The sequence below is a fragment of the Sturnus vulgaris genome, unplaced genomic scaffold (assembly GCF_052056855.1).
Source record: "Sturnus vulgaris isolate bStuVul1 unplaced genomic scaffold, bStuVul1.hap1 Scaffold_157, whole genome shotgun sequence".
Taxonomy (NCBI): Eukaryota; Metazoa; Chordata; class Aves; order Passeriformes; family Sturnidae; genus Sturnus; species Sturnus vulgaris.
Genome location: NW_028276074.1, coordinates 6,674,128 through 6,700,681, shown reverse-complemented (window position 1 = coordinate 6,700,681; position 26,554 = coordinate 6,674,128). Strand labels below are relative to the sequence as shown.

At 47.1% G+C, this 26,554-nt stretch overlaps 2 long non-coding RNA genes across 2 annotated transcripts; both read right to left on the bottom strand.

Annotated features, from left to right (window-relative positions):
• Positions 1-800: 800 nt before the first annotated feature.
• On the bottom strand, positions 801-2,208 carry LOC148218863 (uncharacterized). Its single transcript, XR_015800058.1, has 2 exons — positions 2,150-2,208; positions 801-1,476 (listed from the first exon to the last, which is right to left on the bottom strand). It is a non-coding gene; the product is annotated as an uncharacterized LOC148218863 (long non-coding RNA).
• Positions 2,209-2,786: 578 nt separating this feature from the next.
• LOC148218862 (uncharacterized) lies at positions 2,787-4,459 on the bottom strand. Its single transcript, XR_015800057.1, has 2 exons — positions 3,834-4,459; positions 2,787-3,618 (listed from the first exon to the last, which is right to left on the bottom strand). It is a non-coding gene; the product is annotated as an uncharacterized LOC148218862 (long non-coding RNA).
• Between the last annotated feature and the right edge of the window lie 22,095 nt (positions 4,460-26,554).

Sequence of the window (26,554 nt, the reverse complement as noted above, 5' to 3'; positions counted from 1 at the left end):
AAACTGAAGCAATGTGTTTTCCCCTTGCAATTTTCAAAACTTCTCACTGCTTGACTCACCCTAAAAATTACCCTGCCAGTTCTCATCCCACATAAGCAGCTTCTGTTTCAAAGATAAGCCCCAAACTTCTGCTGCCAACCAGCAACAGAACAACTATCACAGCCCTGTTTCCTATGCTTCTAAAAACAATTACATTTAAACACAGCACACAGAACTCTTACATTTTGCTTCTAGCAAGTCAGCAATCTTATTTTGTGATATCTGAAGCTGAGCCTGGATGTCTTTTATTACACCATCTTTTTCATCTCTCTGTATGGCAAGAGCTGAAATCTAGCAAAATTAAAGAAATATCATGATGAAGTGTGGAAAAGGGACAGAGACTCATTTCCATTTGTACCCCAGGTATGATAAGCTGCTGTCATTCAAGTTACATAAGGTTGTTGATCTTAGCCAAATATTGATCAAGTCACATTACTCCAAATGAAAAAGTCCTCCAGTTCAAAATCAAACTGTGAATTCCACTAGACTAAAGGTCTGAAACATCACTAAACTTAGCAGAATCTGACTTAAATGCAGCTTCAGCTGTTATTTTGTCTTTTCTACTAATACCCAGAAAGACTTCTTGGCTCTTGCATTGCCCTTTTAGTCACAAATAAAGCTGTTACCACATATTAAATGGTAAAACTGAGCAAACCTGCTTCTCCTTTGGACTCACTTGCAGTTTGCATTCTTTTTCAAACTTGTCCACTTTTTCTGCTTCTTCTTTCACTTTTGAGATACAGTAATATCCACAGTTAATATTCTAGCTGAAATATACTCCAATTTCAATACAACTTCCAGTTTAACATTGCTTGCAATTGTACAGCTGTACATTTTGTTTCCCAAGAGTAACTGCTGAGGCAATATTTGATTTTATAATCAAAATATCTTTTTTTGCCAGCTTTCCACAGAATTAGTCCATTACTCCATGTTTGTTATAAGAAACTAACAGAAAAGAGCATGTGAAAATGAAACAGGAACACAAACAGGAACACAGCAGCCTGTACATATAGAGAGAGCATTTACCTGAAGTTTGTGTAGCTATACACTAGTGCCATTACCATTTAAGTAAACCAACTACAGGAAATAAATATTAATCTCTAGGCTGTACTTCACACACAAAACTTGAACTTTGAGTGACTATTTGAAAAATAAAGTTCCAAATTTGGCCCAGAGGAACAACAGCAGAAGGGGCCAGGCAGTGAATACAGGCAGCAGGAATAAAAGAGGGTCCCAGGGTCTCAGTGTGACCTGCTCACCATTCACATCTGTCTGCCCTGACACTGCACATTTTTTATGTGTAATAAATGCTATGAAATACAAAATTGTTGAGCCAGCAGCATGAACACAATAAACAGAATTCTCACGTTTGAAACTCATTTCCAATCTGTCCTGCTCTGCTTGCACACGAAGCTCTTCAAATGCCACTGTCATTCTCTAAAAACAAAATTTCATATTTGAAGCTCAATATTGGAAACCCTGGAAGTTCCCAAGGGGCTGCTGCCAACCCCAACCATTCTGAGAAATCACCAGGTAAGTGAAACAGAGTCCAAAAAGAAGACAGAAGTTCTGGCAGTCACCCAGCACTAAGCACATATCACACCCATCACATGGATCCATATCCCACATATCACACCCATCCCATGGATCCACATCCCACATATCACACACATCACATGGATCCACATCCCACATATCACACCCATCACATGGATCTACATCCCACATATCACACATCACATGGATCTACATCCCACATATCACACCCATCACATGGATCCACATCCCACATATCACACATCCCATGGATCTACATCCCACATATCACACCCATCCCATGGATCTACATCCCACATATCACACCCATCACATGGATCTACATCCCACATATCACACCCATCACATGGATCTACATCCCACATGCTGCTGCACTTTCTCCATTGAATGTGCTTTATGTAATACAAAAAATAATTCTTGAAGAGGGACTGAAAACCTGACTTCCTGCATCACACATGACATGATATGGACACAGAAAGTATCCCAACATAAACATGTAATCAGCTCAGCATGTCCACACTCACATTCCTTTTAGCCAGCTTATGTCACTTACTTCCATGTTGCCATGAAGCTCCTCATACAATTGTCTTGTTTCTTCTCTTTCCTGTTCATCTATCAAAGCAAGAATTTTTTAAATTTTTTCTTTTGAAATTTTTTCTTTTGAAAAAGAATGCCAACTGTCCAAGTCATTTTCCTTAATCAGCATAATGAATTTAAAAAGGAATTATCAGCTCATTTCTTATTAAATGAGGAATTATGAAATACAGTGCCAAAAGCCATACAATCTAGGGAAAATGTGTATTTCATTGAAAGATGAAGCAAGCTCAGCTTTTAAATTTCCTTCCCAATATATATTTTTGACAAGTGTAATTCTGGATCAATTTATGTAACCATATTAATTCTTATAGTATTAATGTTGAATAATCATGTATCAAAACTGCAATGCAGAGTTTAGCACTGAATTTCTTCCTATCAGCAGATACCTATGACCACAGAACTGTCATTATAAAATTACAACAACACTCCATGTCCATATTTTCCTTCTTTCCTTTTACTCTTTTAATTGATACTATTTTTCCCTATGAAAACAATTATAGAAAAGAATAGTAAGAAACAGAGCTATCAAAAAAGAACAGTACATCTATACACAAGTGTTTCTAGAATTAAGGCTAAAAAGAAATAGACACTTCTTAAATATCCAGGATCAAATTAGTAAAATTTTAATGATTAACAATTAACAATTCTACATTGCATATAAAGCAGAATTACCAATCAAGAACATGTTTCAAAGACCTCAAGAATTTAAACTTTATTAAGTTATCCAACTGTCTTGACTTGTTGAGTTACACAAGAAGAATTCTAGTTACTCATTATACCTTCGGGTTAAGATCTTTTTTCCCCACTAATGTGTAACTGCTGCAAACAGGAAATGCCAGCTCTGGAAATTTCTTAAAGTGTGCTGGGAATTTAAAGTAGATTCCACTGCCTCAAAACAGGCATGAAGTGCCACTTCATATCTCTCAGTATCTCCACAGTCCCTGGATGGGACTGAAAACCCTCAGAGGGCTGAGCAGACTCGAGGGGAGCTGCACTGCTCTGCAGTGGCTGTCACTGCTCAGCAGGGTCTGGCACTGCCTCAAACCTGGCTCAGTGTTCAGGCACCCAAACAGCTCCCAGGCCTGGAAACTTTCAGCAAACGATTTGACTGGCTCCAAAAATCCTCTGGATTTAGCATCACAAACCTGATGTGTGTTAGACCTGTGGCTTCACTCCTAGTTTTGTGAGCCACTTAAATTTCACTCCTCATTTTAAGAGTCACATCCAGCCAATCTCAGCTGGAGAACACATCTGGAACAGCATGAGAACTTTTCTGTGAATTTAGAGCAAGCTAGAAGTACTCTCATACATCTCATTTACTCTCATAAATCCAAAATAAAAAAGTATTTACATTTGCTGGTCTTTTCTGTGAAGAGAGTGCAGGTTTCCTTGAACAGAGTACACAGATACATCGAAGCAGTGGCTCTAAAGGAGGGAAAAATACCATTTTTTCATAGGAGTGCACAGTATTTTATACTAAGTATAAATATATATATATATATTTAATGGACAAATTTTATACCAAGTACCTAAGGAGTAACAATGTAAATGACCTTCACAATTTAACTGCTATATGAAACTGCCCATACGAAAACTGATTATTTTCACCACAAAAACATCTATTTGGTTACATTACTCACTCTTTCTGGAGATCTTCTTTTTCCCATATTTCATCTTCCAGTTTCAAATGGAGTTTATCATTTTTTAACTAATTTCATAGGGAATAAATGCAAAAAGACACTGTTATTGAAAAATACATTAGAAATACACTTGGACTTCTCAAATCCCACATGAAAATGTAATTTTGGGTATCAGCAGACAGAAGTCTATTTAACTGGTATTGCATGCTGAGTCATCTTTTGCATGAAAGGCAGAATAATTAATGAGCAATGACTTACCAGCAACTGAGACACTTACAGGTAAATTCTTCATGCACACACTCATACAGGACACGTGCACACACCTGCTCAAAACAATCATTTGCTCAAGGCACAAACCAAACTGCAACATTCTTTAATATTTAATTGGATCAATAATATTGTCATACTAAATCAGGAAGCACTTAACTTCATCTATTCAATGTATATTGTACAATACTGGCCTGCAGTTCTTGAATGGTTTTATTCTGTGCTTCAATAATCTCTCTACTTTCTTGGAGTTTTCTTTCTTTCTGGTTTAGTTCTGATTCCATAGTCAGCTTCCACTGCTTGATCTTCTCAGCCTCATTGTAGAGTTTTGAGAACAAGTCATTCCTTGTTTCTGTATTCTATTAAAACAGGTTCCACAATTTAATCTCAAATACTATCTAATTAATACTGTTGTAGATAACATATTTTATCTCTTAGAAACATCACAAGAGTAATATTTTTCCACAGATGGTGATATAAACTTATATATGATCAGGAAGCAAAGTTTAAATCTTTGTGCATCCACTATGTAGGTATCAAAAGGCATTACAGACCACACAGGAGACACAAATACAACGAAAATCTTTAAATCTTACTCTAATTAAAACTCACAGATTTCACAGGCACTTCAAATAAAGAAAAAACAACAACAACAACAACCAACATTGCAATCACCCTAATTGTTAAGGATTTGTCTCCAGGCATGTTCACTAAATCACAAATATCTCCTCTAAGTGATTCAGCTTTAAGCAGGAGACAGAAAACACGATTCCCTTTTGACTTCTTCCTTCAGCCCTGAAATATCTACCGAATAATGCTTTAAGCACTGTTTGGGAACAAATTTCAAAGATCCCAAGAAATTAGATATGCAGAGTTGATACTTAGCTGACCTCTTCATCTACTTCAGAGCAAAACTTGACTTGCTGTGAAATTATATCTGAAACATGAAGAGATTTTGATCAATGTATTTCTAAAAAATACTAACAGTGAAACTGTATTTAACAGTGTTATCAGATGTGAAACTCTAAGACTACTCAAAAAAAATTAGAACTCGACAATATAAAAAAATTTAAAGAATGTGCATGGCCAATATTTTAGTCTTACCTGAATCAGTGATTTTGCCAGGGTTGGACACATCGAATGGCAATTTAAAATCATCGTCCAAGCATTTGTTAAAACCCTGCACAAATTTAAAAATTACTTCATTGTGGGTAGATTTGTAAAAAAGGATTATAAAATCCTGAAAAAAAACCCAAAAATCCTAGAGATGATGTGAAAATAGAATTTTTCATTAATAAATAAGCTGCCTACAATTTCAAAGCCCAAGGTTTTGGTGAAGGCTTTGGAACTTGCTTGCTTCTTATTTCACAGTGGTTTATCAAACTTTTCAGTTTTCTTTATTATTATTTTTGACTGTGGCCAAAGGGGAAGCTTTCAATGCAGGGAACTCAGCAGCTCCTGCCTGTCTGTGCACTGGTGCATGGTAAAGGACTCAAGAAGCCAAATTTTTTTTTCAAGTCCAGTACCTGATATTTCTTTTTTGCTTTACTTCCAAGGGCAGTTCTAAACCATATCTGATTATGTTTCAGCATGAAAATACCCTTTTACAAGGTTTTTAAGTCATAGAAGTTCATCCTGTAAACAGCATAACTCATCAGCTGTCAGAATATCCTGTTTGAATCCCAACATATTTCATAAGGAGCTTCAACATGAAAAAATAACTCGTTGAATTCCCATAACTCAGAGTGGGGACGGAACATTTTCACTGCACACCTGATCTGGTGAGAGCAAAACATCAACGGCAGTGGGAGCATCTGAGGGGGTCACTGCTCGCTCTGGGTGCTGAATGAGCCACCCCAAACACGGATTTATCATCACTGAGCTACAGCTACAACACACAGCACAGGCTGACAAGACGAGTCCCTTCAGCTGTGTTATAAGTACATATTACATTATTGGCTTTTTGCAAACATTAAAATGAATGCTGCATGTATGATGTTGGAAAATGTTGCTGTATGAATATAGTTTCTTTTAGTTCTGCTATTAACAAGACTTAAAAATAGCAGTGTGATATATATTTTTTTAGACTATAACATGGTAATGTAAAAAGCTTTTGTTCATGCAATTAAATCAGAGAATTGTAAAAAGATAATCAGGAAATTCTTCACACTCTTGGATTATCCTGTCTGGATGAAGACAGGGGTGATGAACACCAGAATTCCAGGGAAGGAATTTACTGATCTCCGTTATCAGGGAGTGCGCTGACAAGGAGGAGCCACAAGAAAAAAAAATAAAAAAGGTAAAAAAATGTTGATTTACAGGTTGGGGGGGGGGGGTGATTTTGAAGAATGCATGAGAGGTCTATAAATATGCAACAGGCTGATGCATTTAAGGAAGTGTTTTCTGAGTTAGTGTGTGCTCTTGGCGGAATGCCAAGCACCCGGCTGTTGTAACCTTTTGCTTTATTGTCTCTTACAGTCTTTTACTGAACTTTTTCAAATCTACCAGGAAGCTGAACCTCGTTTTTCACTTTTTTGACAGAAAATAACAGCAGAAGTCTTTGAAATTCCAACCGAAGATGTTCCCCCGGCACCAGTCTAGGCATGTGTCCCTGCGGTTTCCCCTCGCCCCCTCCTCAGCCTCCAGAGCAGCACAGCCTTAGTGGGGGGCTGCTCTCAGCGGCCCCGCGGCCGAGCGCTCACCTGGGATCTGCCCACAGACCACTGCCCAGCGCTCAGGCGGGGCGGAACGAACAATTTAAACCGCTTTTCCTTCTCCACGGCGCCGCTGGAAGGGCGGCCGGGCGCCATCGCCGGCAGCTCTCGGCCAAGGGCGGGAAGCGGCGGCGGCCCCTCAGCGCCGGGCGGGGGGCGCCGCCTAGCGGAGCTGCTGTGGCGCAGGCCCTGTGCGGCGGGAGCTGCGCCCGCCTCAGGCCCGGCCCGGCCCGGCCGGGGGGAGCGGCGGCCCCGGGGGGCGATGGCGGCGGATCCGGGGGGCGATGGTGGCGGTCGCGGGGCGATGGCGGCGGCCCCGGGGCTTCCTCGTCGTCCGTGGCCACCGAAGAGGTCTCGGGGCTGCCCGAGGGTCCCGGCGGGTTGGGGACGTCGCCGTGGTCGCCGGCCAAGGGGGCACAGAGGGACCTTGGCAGTCGATGGGAAAGCGGGAGAGGTCTGAGGGGAAAGGGAGTCTGTAGCTGTGGAAAGGGGTTTTAACCCTTTAAGTGCGGCGGAAATAAGATGCACAGCTACATGGTCATTGTTATTAATGGTTTTCTATTTTTCCAATTTATCAAACAACAAAGATTAAATGTAACAACAAATTTTTAATAGTAACAATTATAAATGAATACAATCAAAAGTATTAAAGATTATTACAAAAATTATTGAAATTGAATACAATCCAAGTAAAGTATTAAAGTTGTATAATTTGGGATAGATAAAATTTGAGAGTAAGTGTTTTAGTATAATTGAGGTTCATATAAAGCATAAGCAAAACCGACCGGGGGTACGGGGAGGGGCCTGCCCTTCCTCTCGTACCAAAGCATTTGGGCTAACAGTCCTACTTTCATACTGTAGGCTACAGAAGTTTCTAGAAAGCTCCTCCTAGTTTCTGTTCCTAAAAACTACGTAACTATACTGCACGGCACATGCTCTACTAATGGGTTAGGGGGTCTCTCATCCTTTTGAGGGTCTTATTTCTGGTGAAGGCTCATCATCTTCATCAGTGACCGAGGTGTGACCTGCAGGTAGCGCAGGCGCCCTGTGTGACTGAGCAGATGTTTTCCATAACATGACTCTAATTAAGTCCCATGCTTGGAATCATCCCATTTTTGCCCATTTCAAGGTTGAAGCTCTATTTCTAGATGCTGCTTATCAGACCTACGTCCTTCTACTATTCTTATTTGACTTTCTTCCAACCTTCTTCTTCAACTCCCAACATCTGGAAGATGTCCTTTGCCCTGTCTCACCCATCTCCCCCCCTTTCACTCGGTAACAATTGTCTTCTATTGATCTAAATACAATTTTGCTAATATAGTTACAATTTAATTAGCACGAATCACATTTATCACAACACGAATCTTTTATCAATTGTCACACCATCGATGCCCGTTACAGCCATTTCTGGGCATTCATCTCCTGCCATCCCCCGCGAGCTCACAGCACCTCATAACACAGTTCCGTGCCTAAAACTCCTGCCGTGCTCCGCGCCCCGGCTCTCTGCGGAGCGGGCGGCCAATCGCCAATTGCCGGCTCCTGCAGCCGCTGTCAGGGCCGTGTCTCCTGCAGCCGCTGTCGCTGCACCTGCAGGGCCGCGTCCGGCTCTGCTGGGCTCCCCAGCACGGCCCGCAAGGACAGGGACGCGCTGGAGCAGGTGCCCAGGAGGGACAGCGAGATGCTGCGAGGGCTGGAGCAGCTCTCCTGCAAGGAAAGCCTGAGACAGCTGGGCTTCTCCAGCCTGGAAAAGAGACTGAGGCTTAGGCTTAGGCTTTACTGAACTGTGGCCTTCCAGTACCTGACGGCAACCTACAAGAAAGCCGGACAAGGTTTTTTGTACAAGGGCAGGCAGAGACAGCAAAAGGGAGAATGGATCCAAACTGAAAGAGAGAGAGTAGGTTTAGAACAGAAATTCAGAAAAAAAAACCACTTTCCTGGAGCACGTTGCCCAGAGAATCTGTGGATGCCCCATCCCTGACAGTGTACGAGGCCAGGCTGGATGGAGCTCCAGACAAGCCGGTCTAGAGCAAGGGGTCCCCAGCCACAGCAGGGGGTTGCAGCGATGTGATCTTTCAGGTCCCTTCCCAGCCAAACCATGCCATGACTCCATGAGTCTGGGATACCTCCCCTCCTCATCCTCTGGCAGCAAAAGAAACCTGGGACCAAGTTCCACATTGCAGAAAATGTCTTTTGGCAGCCTGCAACTATCTCAACAGAGAATGAAGACAGATGACAATACTGACAAGATTTCTCTTTTCTACTTGAAATTTAAATGCTCTTCTCCTGTTCACACTGGCAAAACTGTCAGAAGAGGCAATTCTTCTCCACGAAAAGCTTCATCTAACCCAAAGAAGAAAGCCACAAGCCAGCAATCTTCTTTATGCCTACATTTCTTTATTTGGTTATTTCTCTAATACGAGTTAGCTTCGTTTTTTATTTCTTTGTTTGTTTCTTTCGTTCCGCGGGGCGCGCGGCCGCTCCTCCGTTGGGCTCGCGGAGGAAGAACGGCCGCGCGCTCCGGCGGCTCCGCAGCAGCGGCAGCAGCAGCAGCAGCAGCGCTTCTCTCGATCGGTTTTCCGCTCGAATTCCGACTCGCTCTCCGTCCCCCTCTTCCTTTCACACTCCCTCTACTCCCGTTCCGTCCGTGTTCTGCCTCTCCCAGCCCGGCTCATGCCGCGCTGCGCAAGGCGCCTTTTGAAGAGCCTCTGCAGGAGCTCCTCACTCTGCTGGTGGTGGTGCTGGAGCATCATCGCCTTTTGGCTCCGCCTGCCGCGGGCCCTGGCCCGGCCCCGGCCCAGAACGAGGCCCCTCCCGCGGTTCCGCCCGGAGCCGCCCCGCAGCCGCCCGGCTCCCGCCCCGTCGCCGGCAGCTTCCCCGGTGCGAGCCCCGCCGCCCGTCAGCTCGGCCGCCGGCCCCGAGGCGCCGGAGCCCGGGGCGGCTGGGCAAGCAGCAGCGCCTGGGGCGAGTGGGTGCCCCGGGCAGAATGCCGAGAGCGCGGTGCCGTCCGCACGGGCGGAGAAGCCTCCCCTGGAGCAGCTCTACCGGGAGGGCCCGCTGCTGGGGAGGGGCGGCTGCGGCAGCGTTTACGCCGGGACCCGGCTCGCCGACGGCGCCCCGGTAAGAGACGGGGCCGGCTCGGAGCGGGGAGGGGGGGACCGGCGGGCGGCGAGCTCAGCCCGCCGCTTGTCTTGGCTTGCAGGTGGCCATCAAGCGAGTGGGCCGGGATCGCATCTGGGAGTGGGCGCGGCTGGTGAGTGAGCGGGGCCAGCGGGAGCAGCCGGCGGGGCGTGCCGGGCGGGGCTGAGGCCAGGCCCGGCAGGGTGGGAGCCGGGACGCTGCGAGGGGAGCGAGCGTGGAGTGAGCGGGGGCCGCGCAGCGTCCCGGGCCGGGCAATGTGAGCTGCGGTGGCGCCGGGCAGGGGGTGCCGAAGGCGCGGCGCAGCATCGGCCCCGCTGACGGCATCGCGGTCGCCCCGCAGCACAAGGGCGCCCTGGTGCCACTGGAGCTGGTGCTGCTGTGGATGGTGTCGTGCCCTGGCTTCCGCGGCGTCGTGCGGCTCCTGGACTGGTTTGAGCTGCCCGACGGCTTCGCGCTGGTCATGGAGCGTCCGGAGCGCTGTCGGGACCTGTGGCACTTGCTGGACGCGGGGGGGTTCCTGCCAGAGCCCGTGGCGCGGGGGCTGTTCCGCCAGGTGCTGCAGGCCGTGCGGCACTGCACCAGCCGCGGCGTCCTGCACCGCGACATCAAGGCCGAGAACATCCTCGTTGACCTGGCCACGGGCGAGGCGAAGCTCATTGACTTTGGCTGCGGAACCTTCCTCCAGGACACGTTCTACACCCACATGGCAGGTGAGCCCAAAGCCAGGGCCCAGCTGGGCAGCGGAGGTTCTCACCTTTGCTGGCACAGGGGAAGACGGAGGGAGGGAGGGGGAATCTTTCTTCAGCCGGCTGCAGCCAAGTTGTTTTTTGGCGGGGGCAGGGGCTGGCTGTGTTTGAGCTGGCTGGGAGGGAGGGAGCAGCATCGGCCTGATGATCTGTGCCCGTGTCCCATAGGAACGCCGCAGTACAACCCGCCAGAGTGGATCCTCTTCGGCTGCTACCATGGCCAGCCAGCCACCATCTGGTCCCTGGGCATCCTGCTCTATGATCTGGTGTGCGGGCACCTTCCTTTCAAAACCCCTGAGGACATCATCCGGGGCCAGTTCTTCTTGCCACCCCGGGTGTCTCAAGGTGGGGATATGTTTTCAAGGCACGGGAGCAAGAATGGGCTTGGGAGATGGCAGCTGGCACATAAGCGTCCTGCTCTTGCAGCTAGGGAGGAGGTTGATCTCCTGGGCTTAGCTGGAGGAGGTGGCATGTGTGCTGCTCTGCTCCAAAAGGGAGGATGGATGGGAAGCTTTGGGTGCAGCCCCGAGCACTCCTAGTGTGGGGTGGGCACTGTGGAATCTGGTAGAGCCTGGACAGGAGGTGACCAGGGGTTTTTGGTTTCTCTCTGCAGAGTGCCAGCACCTGATCAGGTGGTGTTTATCCATGGACCCTGCAGACAGGCCATGCCTAGACGATCTTTTTGAGCATTCCTGGCTGCAGAACCCCCAGCTGGCCCAGGAGACAGCAGAGATCCATCCCTCTGCACAGTAGGATCCAGGAGCCCAGCAAGTTCCAGCTGCTCGTGTCTCATGGCGCTCAAAGCAAACCCCAGAGCGTTTCCCTGTGGCCGTGGCACGGAGCAGAGAGCGCGGCCGAGGAGACGCTTCCGTGGGTCCCCGGCGAGTTGTGGAGGGAGCGGCTCAGGGCTCCCCGTCCTATTGGAGAAGTGGTGGCACAGTGCAGTGAAGTTGCCACAGACTGGACAAGGGGAATCATCCCCCTGCAGCTCAATGGCATCGTGATGTCCCCGCAAGCCGAGGCACACCTGGCGTGTTCTTCTGGAGCACGACGCGGAGCCGGAGAACACCATCCTCGAGCTGGCCGCTGGCGGGGCAAAGCCCACGGGCTTTGGTTGTGGCCCCTTCCTGGAGGACAGGACAGGCTCTGTGCCCCGACGAAATCAAGATGAGTCCCCAGCCGGTGCAGGGGCGGGGGGATGCTCGTGCTCCCCGGCATGCCAGGGCTCGGCCTGGCCACGTGCCGGAGGTTCCCCGCTCGGCGGCAATGGGGAATATTCATCTTTGCGCCGCCCGCCCAGCTGCTTTTTGGCAGGACAGGGGACGGATGTTGTGGAAGGGGAGCCGGCTCCTGGCCTTGCCGACAGCTTCTGCCAGCCAGCCTGGTGTGGACTGGGGTGGGGGCAGCCTGCCTGACAAAAGCATCCATCCATGAGGATGGGGGACAGCAGAGGGGGGTGGGTTCCAAAGCCATGCCCCAGCTGGTCTGCTTTTCAGGCCCTTGAGGAAGGGGTGGGCTTACAGGCAGGAAAGGTGGGGTTTTTCCCCACCTGGGGAGAGGTTTAATTCTTGCATGGAGTGGTCAGACCCTCCCCAAGCCCCTCAAACATTGATAACCTTTGGTGGTTTTTCTTCTTTCTATGTCTCATTTTGAATTGACTTTCATGCAATTGTTCTTTGTTTTTTCCAGGAAGATTGCACCTTGTGCCCAGACCGGGTGGGGAAGCGCCGGCACTGGACGCACTCCACGGAGGTGCCGGCGCTACCCGGGGCAGCCACGGTGTGCAGGGACATCCCCTTCAAGAAGGACGAGGACCTTGCGTGGGATCAGCTCCTCTCCTGGCAGCAGCTCTGCAGAGGTGGGTACCCAGCTCCACAGCACAGGTGGCACAGGGGCAGATGGGAGTGGGCACACGAGAATCTCGCTCTTGCAGCTGCTGAGGAGGTTGCTGTGCCGTGCTTAAGCAGAAGAGGTGGAGCGTGGCCTGCCCTGCTGCTCTCCTCTAAAAATGGGAGAATGGGTTGGGAGGTTTGGGCTCTGGGCACAGCCAGCAGCCTGGCCCACGCCCAGGCCCTGGTGGGACAGGGGGGACAGGAGCCTTCTGTGACTGACTGTGGCTTTCTGGCTTCTCTCCCCAGGCTCCCAGCACCTCATGCCATGGAAACGGCACCACTGGGCCTGCCCATCTGGGAGGGCTGCAGGGCGGCAGGTGCTCATTTGCTGCCAAAAATAAATCTTTTTCTTGTTATTGCCATCATCGTAATCAGAGCTTTTCTTTCATCCTTTTCTAAGTTTTGGTCTCCCTTCTTCCACCCAAATCTTTTTCTGTCCTTCCTCAGCCACGTGGTGGCATTTGGGATGGGGTGTTAAGCAACCTGAAAAATTCAACAGCAGCTCCTGTTGCCAACTGCAGCAGCCCCTTCAAGAACCCTGAGCTTCCAGCAAGGTCTGAGTGTGCCTTGCAAAAGGGAGTGGTTTGCAGGGCTGGAGCTGTCACCCCTCGGCAAAAGCTGGGAGGAAATCACAAGTGGCAAAATGCCATTTTGGCTCCAACACTGCCCAAATTCTTCATCCTTCCCCCTTCCATGCAATTGATCAAAGTACCCAGGAAAAACAGCTCAGTGTCCTCCAAGAGCCCATTTTGTCATCGAAGTTGACAAGTTCAATGCTGGTCATATGCCTTTTTCTGGGCACCAGATGTTACCCCTCCATCACCATGCAGGCATCCTGCCTTGCTCCTGCTCCCAGAAACAGCAGCCCCACCCCTCCCTATGGCCTGGTGCCCTGCCCTCTTTGCCAGCCCTCCCCACACCCTCTCACTGTTCCCTGAACTGCCCAGGAAGGAAAAGCCACTTGGCATGGCAGACTGCGTGGCCTGCCTGAGGATTCCAAAGCCACACGAATTTCACAAATAACTCCTGCGATTAGCACATGCAGGTCACATCCTCACTTGAGGATATCCTGCTCTCCGTTCACTCCCCTGGTCTCCACCGACAAGAAGAAGGCTTGTGCTGGAAGAAAACTGTTTATTTTTTTAAATAGAACTTGTTTTTCAAACCGCTGGGTGTTCATTCTTTTTTGGCAAAGATACAGTATTATCTGAACAATCTCTGCATATATATAAAATATATGTGTGTGCATATATTTATAAACTTAAACAATTCTGCAACCTTGTGTCATTTACAGCAGCCCTTCCAGCTTCCTAACAGAGAAGAAAACTCCAACAAAGGGTAAAAATGCAGCCCCTCTCAACCAGAGGAACTGAACCACATCCATCTGTGGCTGGAGAGCATCCCACCAGCTCCAGCTGGGAGGCTTGAACTTGAGTGTAAATGCATCTTCTTAGAGCATTTCTAGACACTGGCCATTGCTAGACAGGGCTGTGCTGGGACACATGCCACCCTCCCCTGTGCCCATCCCTTGGGGAGGGCACACCAAGCACAAGGAGCAGCCCTTGAACAGGTGGCAAGTGGTCCTCACTCTGCAGGTGGGCTGTGACTTTCTAACTCAAATACCTACAGGCAGAACTGGAGAACAAGGGAAAAAGGCAAGGAGATGCCTTTCTGAGAGAGGTGGCCACAGTAACACAGACCAGCTGCCCAGAGCATGTTCCTGCATATTCAAGAGTCACTGAGCAAGAAACCTCTCAGAGGAAATGTTTTGTTCCATCTGAGAGCTCCTCCCTGCCTTCCAGGAAAAACGTGAACACAAACTGGTCGAGACAAAGTAGAGGCAGAGGTCCAAGGTGGCAGGCTGGGTGACAGAATACAGCTATTGTAGCTACCACTGGACATCATTATCATTAAAGTAAGAATCACAATCTGAATCATTATCAATCATAAAGTTGTCTTCATCAAGGTCATCATCATAGTCTTCCTGCCACTGTGGATCACACTCCTCATCTTCAGCCTCCTTGCCACCTTCATCTGTGTTGGGGCAGTCACACAGGATGTTAAGGTTTTGCCTGTTGAGAAGGAGAGCACAAGAGCAGAGCCTCTGCTGTGAGCACCAGCCACCACCCAGCCCCACAACACCCCACTGTCATGGTCTCAGAATCTCCATCCAAAGAAACTCAAGAGAGTCCAGGGAGAGCAACTTCCATAACTGAGTCTGCCAGTGTTGGAGCTTTCTGGATCAGAGCTGCATACAAGCAGAGGTTTTGCTGCTTTCCCTACACCACTATGTCACTTCAAGTGCTACCTCAAGCCACAAAACAGGATGCAAATAATCCGTGTCTGTCATTCACTCTTTTGTATGTCAGTGAGCACAGGAGAAAACTCTGTTCACCTGCTTTTTGTCTGCACTCACTCACCTTGCCCTGTTACCCCACTAAGAAAACTCACCCTGTACATGCAAGGGCTGAAGCAGGCACATTTGGGAGTTTCAGCTTTCTGTGAACAGCATCTCCTCAAGTCTGGAGCCCAACATGGAAATCCTGGAAGCAGGAAAGAAGAGCCAAAAGAGGCAGAGAAACAAGATGTAATTTGGGGTGCAAACTCCTACCCTGCACACACACTATCCTGACTCTATCCCCCCAGCTGATCAAGTCCTTTAGTTTGCCCACAATCAAATCAGACCAGAGCAAGACAAGCCACGAGCAGCCACGTGGCCTTCACCTGTGTGGAGTGCCAGAGAATTGCCAAGAGAGGCTCCTTGATCTGCTGCACCAACTCCAAACCCACGTGGAAGTGCTCTGCTTTCAGGAGCTGAAGAGAGGTGCCTGAGTCCTGGTACTGCAGCAGGCTTTCCTCTGCAATTCCAGGCCAACAAAGTCCTGCTGCATCTACACTCTTGAGCAGAGACCAAGTCCTTCTTGGCCCTGACTGTGAAGCCAGCCATAGCTGCTTAGATCTCCTGTGCACATGCATCCCTCTTTCAGAACACAACGTGTTGCTCTCCACTCGCTGAATCGTTAAAAAAAACCGGTATAATCATGGACAAAGACCCTCTAACTAATTAAAGTTACAAAGTGGTGTGTTTATTCACCAGAGGGCAGCATGGGAGTCACCACCAAAAAGCATGACCACCCCGAACAAGGTTCTTTGCCATCTATTTATTCCCCAAGATCTTACATACAATACATCTGCATAACCCCAGCACCTCCCATCCCCACCCCATATTAAAATGAGCCCATCAGTCCTTCACACGTGTGCAGTTCTTCTCTTGAATTGGGTCGGTGGTCTCGAAGGATGAAGTCAGGAGAATCTTCATCAGGTCTCAGTGACCCTCTGGCACAATCCAAGGCCCTGTGCTTTATGATTAACGGTTTACTTATTTTACATTTTTCTCTAGGCAGGTTCATAGTAGCAGATAATTATACCAATTTAGCTCTTACCTAAGCATCTAGTAATTATTAACCTACCATTTTTCTACCTAGCTTACATCTTGGTCATGGAAACTACTTCTACCTTTAGTAAAAATCTTAACTCTTTGAAACCATGATTCATTCCCCACTCCCTCTTCAAAGTTAGTAAATTCTTTTACTAATATGGAGATTCTTTATCATCTAGCAAAGCTGGGCAGCAGGGATCTCTCAAAACCGTACCATATGCTCTTGATATTGAAGTTAAAGCTGCTATTTGCTTCAGCATTCTGCAATTCCAAACAAATATTATAACAGACAGAATTAGACTTATGCCAACCAGAATAAGCAGTACAACAATCGGATCACCCAAAGTATTGAGCAAACCGGTTGCCGTTGGTGACCACCCAAAAAGCTCATCCCACCAATGATGGGATGGGCCTTCTTCTAACCTTTTAAATACTCTCCCTATAGTCTCTGTGTCATGATGTATTGTGATTAAAGTCCTTTTTCCTTCATCTCTAATTTCTCTGAGAATTTCTTTTAATTCATTGTGTTTCAATAATTGTGCAACCAAAGTCAAATTCATCCCTATAGGCGCAGGTGATATTTCTTGGACAGTAGTCAAGTTTGCCTTTATGTGTTGGTGTGATATGACAGGTGCCTGATAGAAAAAGTCACATCCTTCAATTTTGACAAAGTTACAAATGCACAAGTTATATTGAGTTTCATTCACAGTAATCCCATCCACTATTATAGTGGGGCACGCTGTCCTAAGACAGACACAACCTTGTCCTGTGTACACAAGCAAAGTTGTTTGATTAATGGGATGCATTTCAAAGTGACAAATGCTTTGTTCTGTGTCCAGACAAGTATCTCTATCATCACCTATATTGCCTTCACATATAAACCCTAATTGTTCCCTTACCGAGCAGGGTTCTAAGTTAATGGTTCGCCACTTTCCTTCAGCTTTCCGTGCCCACATTCTGTGCTAGAAGGATATAGTATGGTCCCCTCATGATTTAACCCTAAAGCAACAATTGGATGTATCAAGCTCACTGATGCATCATATATAGTTAAAACAAAAGCTGTAACCATCCTTGTCATGGGATCACACATAAAATTAACTAGTGCCCACCAGGATTGGAGCTCCTTCTCTAGATCCGAGGCATTATCCCAAACGACTTTACGAATTTCAGCAGGGAATATGCCTTCTCCTCCATCCCGAATGACTGAGGCTGCTACTGATTGCATCCATAACTGTGCCTGTGTACATCCAAGTGCCAAAGAAATATTTTCACTAGCGTCACCCAAGGTATTAATTATTAATTGATGTTTCCATTCTTCTATATTTTCCCAATCTGGTAATATTTTAGACAATTTCCACTGGCTGGTACCTAATGCTAATAAGGAAGATTGTAGAGATTGCTGCAATTTTACCATATCACCACCTATTACTGCCAATTTGTTCATTAATACTTCCAAATCCATGGTATTCAGTATTCCCAGTCCTGTCCCTAACAACCCAGTTAAGTCTCTCGTCTGTCTGGATGTATAAGGGACATGCTTCTGCAGCCAGGTGATCCAATCCATAAAAGAGGTCCTTAAAAATGGAGCACACTAGGGGCGATTATCAGAAGCATTTATTTGCGTTGCCATCTCTACCCGTTTTAGCGACCACTTTGGTTTAACTATCAATTTTTGAATTCCTGTCTTCTTAACAGCATATGGCCCAACCTTGGTAATTATGGGAGTTATGGATTCTAGAATGGTTTGTTTAACCCACTGTGGTTCTTTTTTTTTTTTTTTTTTTTTGGGGTGTTGCTAGTCGAGGTGATTGGGTTGTCTTAGCCTCATCTTTTCGGGGAGCAGTACAAACTTGAGTTATATTAAAGTCAATTTTAAAATTCTTAGTTGCACAACCCTCTATTTTGAGCCTAAACTCAGGACAGTCAGTTAAGCACTTGTCACAGCATTCAGAACTCATTCGAATGAGTTTCATGGGTTCTTGATAAGTTTCATGGAATCCATCCTGGACAAACGCATATTCACATCCCCAAACATTCCTTCCTTCCCACACAGTTGCATTTGTAACTTTTAACATCTGAACCAGAGACTTATGGAGTCAAAATCATAAGCTTTCCCTTTACACTTATATATGCCAGTTACATTATAATGCACTGGTGCTGCATTAGCTGTAGCTGAAATGATGATCACAAATGCTACCACTCTCCAGGCTATGCCTAATTGATTATCCATTGCAACTACAAGCCTTTCTATTTTTGGAGAATTGCTCTACTATATTTATCATTTCGCCCGCTCTTATTTATTTTTTTCCCCGAGAGAGTTTTAACTTCAGTTTGTTGTCACCCAGTATAGCTTTCCAGAGTTCCTCAGGAGCTTTCTTCACTCGGGAATGATGGATCCAGGCGTTTTGCTCCTTGATCTTGATTGCAGTGGAGGTGGTAAGGAGTACTTGGAACGGTCCCTCCCACTGAGGTTCCAAAGTCTTTTCTGCAAAAGACTTAACATATACATAATCCCCAGGCTGTACATCGTGTACTGGTCCATCTAATTCTCTGCTTCGAGCCCCAGCCACATGTTTCTCAGTTTCTCTAAGTTGTTTGTTTAGGGCCATCATATATCTGTGTAGGGTCTCCTCTCCTACTTGAGTGGGTGTTATCCCCTCCTGAATTCCATATGGCCTTCCATATAGTATTTCAAAGGGGCTTAGTTTTTCTTTTATTCTTGGCTTAGTCCGGATTCGTAATAATGCTAATGGAAGAGCTTGAGGCCAAGGTAACTTTGCTTCTTGTCCCAATCTTATAATTTGCTGCTTAATCAGATGATTCATTTTCTCCACTTGGCCACTCGACTGGGGATGATATGGAGTATGAAGTTCCCAGTCTATGCCTAAATGGTGGCTAATTTGTTGCACAATTTTTGAAATAAAATGTGGTCCCCTATCTGAAGACATTGTGGCTGGGACTCCAAAGTGTGGTATTATTTCTTGTAACAATGCTTTAGTTACCTCCTGTGCTTTAGCAATTCTGGTAGGGAAAGTTTCTGGCCACTCTGAAAAGGTATCTGTTAGTACCAATAGGTATGGGTATCCCCCTCTCCTGGGTAGTTCTGAAAAATCAATTTGCCACTGCTGCCCAGGCCCATAGCCTTTTCCAATTTGCCCAAGCTTTGGTTTAGGAATATTTTTGGGATTAGTTTGGAGGCAAAGGCTACATTGACGAGTCACCTGAATTACTGCACCTTGCAAGTTTCTGGCGATGATTCGATCTTTCAAATAATTGTATAGAGCATCAATTCCCCAATGTGTTTTCTCATGCTCCTTTTTCACTAATATCCATAACATGTAAGAGGGGATCACAAGCCTACCTTTTCCTCTATCTGTAATAGCCCATCCCTCCTGGTTATAACTCCCATTTTCTTCCCTAATGAGCTTTTTATCTCTTTTATTGTATCTTGGCTTACCTTCCGTAGAGATTTGTCCATTTGGGATCAAAGCTGCCTCAATTGTTTTAATAATTACCTCACCTTTGGCTGCTTCTTTTGCCTTTCTGTCCGCCAGCTCATTTCCTTCTTCCAATTCAGAGCTCACTTTTTGGTGTGCCTTGATGTGCATAATATCTACTTTTTTTGGTAGCTGGACTGCATCTAATAGTTTTAGTACTTCTTGTGCATGTTTAATATTTTTCCCTTGTGAGTTCAGCAGTCCTCTTTCTTTCCAAATAGCTCCGTGTGCATGAACCACTCCAAATGCATACCTTGAGTCTGTATAAATGTTGATTTCTTTTCCTTTCGCCAGCTCTAGGGCCCGGGTTAAGGCAATTATTTCAGCCTTTTGTGCAGAGGTGTTTGTTGGCAATGGTCCAGACTCTGTTACCTCCCTGTTTGTGGTAACTGCATACCCAGCGTGTCTTTTTCCACTGATGATGGAGCTGCTCCCATCACTGAACCAGGTCTCAGCATCCTTGAGAGGGGTATCCTTCAGATCTGGGCGACTGGAGTAGGTGGCTTCAGTGATCTCCAGGCAGTCATGGATCACTGCCTCTCCCATACTCCTGCTGAGGAAAGAAGCTGGATTGACAGTGTTAGTTACCACAATTTCAACATCATCTTGCTCTACTAGTATAGCCTGGTACTTCAGGAACCTCTGTGGGGAAAGCCAATGCCCCCCTTTTGCCTCCAGGACTGCAGACACTGTGTGGGATACTAGCACAGTTATCTTCTGGCCTAGGGTGAATTTGTGTGCCTCTTGGATGTTCAGTGCTATTGCTGCAACAGCTCTGAGGCACCCTGGTCACCCCTTGGCTGCCGTGTCCAGCTGTTTGGAGAGGTAGGAGACTGCCCTCCTGTACGGGCCCAGGTCCTGTGCTGGTATTCCCAGAGCAATCCCCTGCTTTTCGTGAGAAAACAGGAAGAATGGTTTACTCACATCTGGAAGTCCCAGGGCTGGAGCTGACATGAGAGCCTTTTTAGTTGGTCAAAGGCTCATGTTGCTTCTTTCCTCCATTGGAGATCTCTGTTTCCCTCCGTACCCAAGGCATATAGGGGTTTGACTAACAGCCCATAATTGTAAATCCACAGTCTGCACCACCCTGTCATGCCCAAGAAGGTTCTCAGTTCTTTCACTGTTTGGGGGTTTGGGGTCTGGCATATTGTTTCCTTGCCATCTTGTCCCAAGGTTCTTTGTCCAGCACTAATCTCACAGCCCAAATAGACAAGTGTTCATCTCACCATCTGGGCTTTCTTCTGGGATACTCGATACCCCTGTAGACCCAAGAAATTTAGGAGGCTTACTGTCCACTCCATACATGCTTCTTGAGTCTTAGTAGCTATCAGGAGGTCATCCACATACTGTAACAGCTGTCCTTCTCCTGATGGAGCTTCCCAGGATTCTAGATCTTTTACCAGCTGTTCTCCAAATATGGTAGGGGAGTTCTTGAACCCCTGGGGTAGTACACACCATGTGAGCTGAGTTTTACGTCCAGTTTTGGGATTTTCCCATTCAAATGCAAAAATTTTCTGGCTGGTTTCATGGAGAGGAAGGCAAAAGAAAGCATCCTTCAAATCTAAAACAGTAAACCAGGTTAGTTCAGATGTTAAATGAGTTAACAAAGTGTAGGGATTGGCAACCACTGGATATAAATCTTCAGTTATCTTATTAACAGCTCTTAAATCTTGTACTAACCTGTATGATCCATTGGGCTTTTTTATGGGCAAAATAGGAGTATTAAAATCAGATTGACATTCTTTTAATAGTCCTATTTGCAAAAAGTTCTTAATTACTGGACTAGTTTCTTCTCTATTTTCCTTCTTTGAGGGATATTGTCTAATTTTAACTGGTTGTTTTCCTTCTTTAAGCCGGATTTGTACTGGTAGAGCATTCTTTGCTCTCCCTGGTATATTGGAGGCCCACATCCCAGGGAACACCTGAGCCATTATTTTCTTAATAATTTCTTCTTTGTTTTCAGCTTCAATATCTTTCGTTATTAGCATTAACCTTAGCAGTTCCACATATTGCTGATCTTTTACCTCCAAAATAATTTCCCCACTTTTGAATATTACTTTTGCTTCTAATAGTTCCAATAGATCCCTACCCAAAAGTGCTAATGGAGCATTGGGCATATATAAAAATCTATGAATTCCCCATTGTTTCCCAAGTTTATATTTCAAGGGTCTACAAAAATAAGCCCTCTCAGATTGGCCAGTTGCCCCCTTTACCATGACATAATCATCTGTTATTGATATCAAAGCTTTATTTAACACCGAATATGTTGCCCCTGTGTCTATTAAAAACTTTATTTCTTGTTCTTTGTTCCCTAGGTTCATTATAACCAGAGGGTCTCCTAGGGTAAGACTCTCCGGTCTGTCTCAGTCTTCTTTGACATAAGTCACCATCGCCTCCCCTCTTCGATCTCCTTTTCTTTGATTATCACCTTTTCTTTGTTCCGGGCACTGGCTTTTCCAGTGTCCAGTTTTCCTACAGTATGCACATTGATCTTTCCCTAACCGGGGTAGTTCTTGCCTTGGTAGCCCTTGTCTATATTTTTCTCTTTCTTCCTCACGTTGTTGCTAATTGTTTCATTCCTTCCTTATATCCTTCTTCCCAATTACTAAAAACTCTCCATGCCTCTTCTAGCAAAGTCTCTAAATCCCGTGCTGTTGGACCCCGTATTTTCTGAAGTTTGTATCTGATGTCCCCTGTAGATTGTCCCAGAAATAAACCCACTACCTACTGTATTCTTTCCTCAGACTCAGGATCTAAAGTTGTATAGCCACGCATTGCATCTCGTAAATGTTCCAAAAATTCAGAAGGCGTTTCAGAGGGACCTTGTTTAATTGTATACAGGGCAGACCAGTTTATTGTTCTAGGAATTCCTCTTTCCAACCCCTTTACTATAAAATCTTGATAATCCTCTAATTTTCCCATATCATCATCATCATTAGGATCCCATTGTGGGTCCTGAAGAGGAAAAATCACTAGTTCTACATTGTGTTATTTTGCAAGCATCTTCTGCTAAGCTTCCAGCTACCTTCAAAACTAATTGTTTCTCTGTTTCTGTTAAGGCATCTAGCAGCAGCTGGAGACTTGACCAGTCAGGTCGACGCTGTTTAACCATAAATTTTGAACTCCTTGCAACACTTATCGGATCACTCAGATAATGCTTAGCAAGCTTTTCCCAGGCCTCTAAATCTATTGTAGAAAAAGGAATTTTAACTAGCATTGTTTTCCCTTCAGGACTCACTGCCTCTCTCAAAGGTGCTTGTACAATTTCTTTGACTTGTTTCCGATTTCGGGATGCTATTAGACGCTTTGGAGAGGGCTTTTCCTCCTCACTGTCACTGCTAAGCAGTGGGAGAGATTTAGGAGTAAGTGGAGTAGTCGGAGTAGGGGATAGGATAGAAGATGAAGCTGAACTGGAAATAGAAATTGGAGTTGATTCAGCTGAGGTTCAAACTGAAGCTGGAGTTGAAATAGAGATTGCTTTGGTTAAAACTGGAACTGGGGTTGTGATAGCTGGACTTACTGGGGTGGGGGATGGGTGTCACGATCCACTATTAATGCAGAGCGGGGGTCGTGATGGTTCTTTTGATCTCAGAGGTGCAAACAGGCAAAATGCAGGGGACAAAATCAGTTTATTCAACAACAGCAATGCATTTTCATTAAATGCCAACAACTCAGTTGTGATAGAGGGTAGAGATATAGGAAACGAAGTATAGAGAGAGAGAAAGAAAAAGAAAGGGATGGGAAAATAGCTACCAACAGATGAGACAGACGTCCTCATGGGTCAGCCGACAGATGAGTCTTCAACGGTGGGGAGATCTCAGGGGTCTTCTCCAGAGGGTCGCTCTTTTATAGTCCTTCTCCAAAGCGAGTGGCCTCTGGCCAAGAGGTGGGAAGATTTATGGACCATTGTGTGGTGCTGCAGGAGACAGGTACAGTCAAGCAGTCCTCAGTTGGTACAACACAACCTCTGGTTGGTGCCATGACAGCACAGTCCAGTGAACACAATACACCAGCACACAGTCACGAGCATCCACCTTGGCCAGGCCAGGAAACCATTGTTCAGAGTCAGCCTGGGTGGGGGTCCTCGAGGTCTCCTTGCAATGGTCGGGAGGCAAAAAACAAGGGGAACTTCGGACCAACCCTTACAGGTGGTCTCAGCCTCTTTATTCAGTAGAGGATTTTTGAGGGCCTTCCCAACCCAAACTATACTGTGACTCTAGAAGATGTGTGGATGTTTTTTTTAACTTGATAACATTAATACAAATTATAATTATCATCATAACTTTATGTTTATTATAATTATTTACTACTACTTCTACTATTTGATACTACATCTATTACTTCTTCTTCCTCCTCCTCCTCTTCCTCTTCTCTTTCTTCTTCTTCCCATTCCTCCTCTTTTTCTTCTTCTTCTTTCTATACTTATAATGATTATTACATTTACTGCTACCTCTATTTCTTCTTCAACTTAGTATTTTTATTATTCTTCTTCCTATTATAATTCTGACTATAACTATTTCTTCTCATGGCTTCTTCTACTTGTTCTCCTATTTCTACATCTATTTCTTATTCTTATATTCTTATAGTCTTGTTCTTACTCTTATAGTATTATTCCTTTTGGGGTTTTTTTCCTTATTCTTAATTCCTATTATTTTTCCTATTCTTATTCTAATTCTTATTATTATTCCTTTTCTTTCTGTTTCTTTTTTCAATTTTTGCTCCTTTTCCAGCCCTCCTGCTGGGGCAGTGGAGCCAGGCAGGGGCAGGGGCAGAGTCTGCACAGCGCCCGCAGTGCCCGCCGCAGCCGGGATCGATGGTTATTGATGGGTGCAGGCGCTTCCACACGGGCAGGGCAGGCACAGCACGGGCCTGGAGAGCTCGGCTCAGGTGGGCCCGGCTCAACCCAGGCCTGGCGAGGGGCAGCCAAGGGGAACCCGCCTGCTGACAGACCTGCCCATCTGCACTCTCTCTCTGCCCGCTCTTCACACAGCTCGAGGACGCTCACTCCATCCCCCTCATCCTCTTCTGGTGGGGAGAGCTCCTGCCCAATGCACGCTTCCTCATGGCACTCTTGATGGTACATGCTGGTTTCTGCTGGGGACAGCTCCTGCTCAGTGCAGGCTTCCCCTTGGGATCCCTCATGGCAGCTGTTGCTGAGATTGCTGCATGGTTGCAGGCCTGAGCCGTCGCCTGTCCCCAGCCCCTGCCCGCTGAGGGCCTGGTCTTCCAGCCTGCTGGGCATGGGGCTGGCTGCTTTGGAGTTGGGCTTCCCCCTTTCCTCCTCCATGTGCAGTGCAGAACGTCTGGCACACAGAGATCCCGGGAGCTGCTTCCTCCTGAGCCAGTGGCACTCCTGGCACTGGGCAGCGCAGGGCCCTGTGTCCCGTATATACCCCTGCAGGGCGGGGCTGTGCCATGTCACCAGGACAACAGAATGTCCCTCATCACCCAGGAACCCGATAGAACGGCCCTGTGTCACAAAGGGCCAAGCCCAGCAGCCCTTCAGCAGCCCAAGCCCCTGGAAGTGGCATGGAGCAGCAGCCAGACTGGAGGGCTTCTAGCCCCTTGTTCTGATCCACTGATTCCAATGATCAGAAATGGCTCTGCCTCAATTAGGCTGCAAATGAGACCATGTGCCAAAGTCAATAGGATGGGTTTTACTGAAGAGGAAATGAGAGACAGAGAGAATGACAAAGAGAGAAAAATAGAAATGCAATAGAGGTAGGAGGAGAGAAAGAGAGTGACAGAGATAGATTAAGTAGAAAACCTCACCACTCTGTGGATCCCAGTGGCTTCCTGTGGATGCTCTACATCTCCATTTCCTTCGTGTGCAGGGTTCCCCACAAACATGGAGTTCAGGGGGTCCATACACACTTGGGGCAGGTGGGAAGGCCCAGGTTCCTCCCCTGGCAGGGACAAGTCTGACACAGGCTCTGGCAGCAGCCTCTGGCTCTGCTGCATCCCTTTGCATCAGGAGCAGTGCTCTGCTGCAAGGCCTCAGCAGTGAGTCTGGGCAGCGCTTTGGGGCTCTTGGATGGATTCTGGCACCTCCTCAGCTGCCCCTCACGGCAATGTGCCGTGGATGTGGCCTTCCCGGGGTGGGGATTTTCCAGCGGAGCCAGTTTGTGTGAGGGAGGATGGGTGTTGAGTGCCTGTGAGCAGAGGTTCCCCCACAGCCCCAGAACTCTCCTCCTCCCTGGCTGGCTGTGGGCAGTGTGTGCAAACGTGGCCTCAGCAGATGAGCCTGTGGGCTACGGCCTCCCCCAGCCCCAGCCTGGCCCAAGCTGATTTTCAGGACAGCTGCTGGCTTTGGCTTTCTTTGGATACATTCTCCTGCCTCACTCTTGTGTCCTTGTCCCTAGACCAGAGGCAATTGATCAATGGTGTCACTTTTATGGTACCTCAGGTGCTGTTAGGCCGCTCAAGTCCCAGGCCAAAGCTGCAGTCAGGTGAAGGAGGGGTGGGCTGGGGTGGTCTCAGCCTCTTTATTCAGTTTCGCCATAATGTGCAAATCTCCTTCCTGGCAGCGTTTAAGCCATTCCCCATAACATTTCAGTGTGTGACACCGCTGCTGTGCCCAGAGCCCTGTGAGGCCCAGTGGCCCAGGACAGACCCCCCCGAGCCCCCTGGCTTTGCAGGCTGGGCTGTGCGGGCCCAGAGGAATTGGCCGGATGGACGCAGGCAGGGAGTTGTGGTCAGCGGCTCCATGGGCGGCTGCAGGCCGGGGATGAGGGGTGTCCCTCAGGGAGGGCTCTGCCTCAGCCCCGGGGGGGCCCAATGCGAGGGCGAGGGGCTGGGGGGGCCATGGGGGCGTTCGATCAATGGGGAGGGTCCGGGGAGTGCTGAGAAGGGGGTGGTGAGTGGAGGGGAGGGAGGGGTCCCATGGATTTGGGGGGAGTTTTGATGAGTGTGGGGGGAGTCCCATGGATTTTGGGGTCCTGGTGACGGGAGGGGCGCGGTGAGTGGGGGGGGTCCCATGGATGGGGGAGGGGCGGTGAGTGTGGGGAGGGTCCTGGCGCGCTGGGGGG